Genomic DNA, 2,459 nt, shown 5'->3' with positions numbered 1-2,459 from the left:
TAGTTTGGAAATCTTGAGTATGATTGTCCCAGTGAGTTAGCTTCCTTTTACCAACACAGAAAGCTCACAAGCTACTGGTGCTGGGCTCTCTGCTACGGGTGTCCCAGAAGTACCTTTCATCTCCAATTCCAGAAGCTGGGAAGCCTGCTCATACTGATCAAAGAAAAGGAGGATGGGCTCCTGAGATACTGAGTTGAGCCTTATATTTGTCTTTTCCCATAAAAATACTGCTATATTACTGCTTGATGAGGTAGAAATCATGGTGTTATTAGTGTAATGTGTATTTGTATTTTTGCAAACTTGCCCTGGAACAAATGAGAAAAAGATTTCCAATTCTAAATGACCAGTGAATAAGCTGCCTTTGGGAAGATAACCCCTTCCTAAGTTGATAACCCCTTCCTAAGTTATGCACTTGACTCTATTAAGTTTGTAGCTGGTGAATGTTTATGGTCTTACTGTGTCTTGATCCTGTCTGTGAAGTTGGGCTTTGAAACATGAATCACATATTAACCTCATGAAGACATCGTATAGAAATAAGCAGCATGTATCTCTAAGTTGAATTTGACCTTATGGCTCTGTCTTTACATAGGATTTATTTAAAGGTGTGTCTGAGAGGTTCAAAGAGTGAAAGAAAGAAAAAATGAAAGGGAAGAAGGAAGGCGGGAAAGAGGGTAGGACTGAAGAAAAGAAGAAAGGGTTGGCATGCTCTAATACTAGTTTCTCATTATCAAAACTGTTTTCTTGCCTTTATTTTCATCATTATTGAATCCATGATAAAAAAATGTAAAAATAGTAATGTGAAATGTAATTCATTCATTCCTTTATTCATTCTTCATTCTTTTTATAGACTCCTTCACTGTGCCAATTTTTTTTGGGCGGGGACAGGGTACAGTATACTTTCTTGATCGTACTTGACAAGGTAGGGCTCCCCAAGCCCCTCTCCTTCTTCAGGGGATCTGGGATGGAAACTGTGGAGGTTGGGAGATTCTCAGTGTGTTGGGGGATGAGTTGGGGCTAGGACTCCCCAGCAGCTGAGGGCCTCTCTCTTCCTCTTGCTGGGACTGGTGGTCCAGGGAGCTCTTACATTTTGGAGGCCATGCGGACCATAAGGTCCACCACCCAGTTGCTGTAGCCAAATTCATTGTCATACCAGGAAATGAGCTTGACAAAGTGGTCATTGAGAGCAACGGCAGCCCCAGCATTGACGGTGCAAGAGTGACTGTCACTGTTAAAGTCACAGGAGAAAACCTGGTCCTCAGTGTGGCCTAGCTGGCCCTTGAAGGGGCCCTCTGATGCCTGCTTCACCAGCTTCTTGATGTCATCGTATTTGGCAGCTTTCTCTAGGAGGCAGGTCAGATCCACAAATGACGTGTTGGGACCCAGAAGGCCATGCCAGTGATCTTTCCATTTAGCTCAGGGATGACCTTGCCTACAGCCAGTAGAAGAAGAGATGATGTTCTAGACAGCCCCTTGGCCATCATGCCACAGCTTCCCAGAGGGGAAGCTTCTGGGTGGCAGTGACGGCATGGACTGTGGTCATAAGTCCCTCCATGATGCTGAAGTTGTCATAAATGACCTTGGCCAAAGGGGCCAAGAAGTTGGTGGTGCAGGAGGCATTGCTGACAATCGTGAGGGACTTGTCATACTTCTCATGGTTCATGCTCATCACAAACATGGGGGCATCAGCAGAAGGAGCAGAGATGATGACCCTTTTGGCCCTACCCTTCAAGTGAGCCCCAGCTTTCTCCATGGTGGTGAAGACCCCAGTGGACTCCACAACATACTCAGCACAGGCATTGCCCCATTTGATGTTGGCTGGGTCTCACTCCTGGAAGATGGAGATGGGCTTTCCATTGATGACAAGTTTCCTGTTCTCAGCCTTGACTGTGTGGGGAATTTGCTGTGGGTGGAATCATACTGGAACATGTAGACCATGTAGTTGAGGTCAATGAAGGGGTCATTGATGGTGACAGTATCCACTTTGCCAGAGTTAAAAGCAGCCCTGGTGACCAGGTGCCCAGTGTGGCCAAATCCGTTTACTCCCACCTTCACCATCGTGTCTCGGGGTCAAGGCTGGCTCTGCACCAGAAGATGCGTCTGTCTGTCCAACGGGGAGGAGCAGAGAGCCACTGTGCTGAGTTTTCTTTTAAAATTCTGCTAAATAGCCTGCAGAGGGTGCACTTTCCTTAATTTAGGTCCTTCCAACTGCTTACTGACCAAAAAAGGACAAATTGTTTTATAAGATTAAAAACTGTTATCTTGTCATTCACGACAACATGGATGGAGCTAGAGGGTATTATGCTAAGTGGAACAAGTCAGACAGAGAAGAACAAATACCGTATGACTTCACTTACATGTGGAATCGAAAAACAAGACAAATGATTGAACAAAACCCAGAAACAGACTCATAAATACAGAGAACAAACTGGTGGTTGCCAGAGGGGAGGGGTACGGGAAGC

General features: G+C 45.4%; 1 pseudogene; it reads right to left on the bottom strand.

Moving 5' to 3' along the window:
- Positions 1–913: 913 nt before the first annotated feature.
- On the bottom strand, positions 914–2,070 carry LOC118547680 (glyceraldehyde-3-phosphate dehydrogenase pseudogene; annotated as a pseudogene).
- Between the last annotated feature and the right edge of the window lie 389 nt (positions 2,071–2,459).

The sequence above is a fragment of the Halichoerus grypus genome, chromosome 1 (assembly GCF_964656455.1).
Source record: "Halichoerus grypus chromosome 1, mHalGry1.hap1.1, whole genome shotgun sequence".
Classification (NCBI taxonomy): domain Eukaryota; kingdom Metazoa; phylum Chordata; class Mammalia; order Carnivora; family Phocidae; genus Halichoerus; species Halichoerus grypus.
Note: the sequence above shows the minus strand (reverse complement) of the source record. Positions and strands in the feature narration are given on the sequence as shown.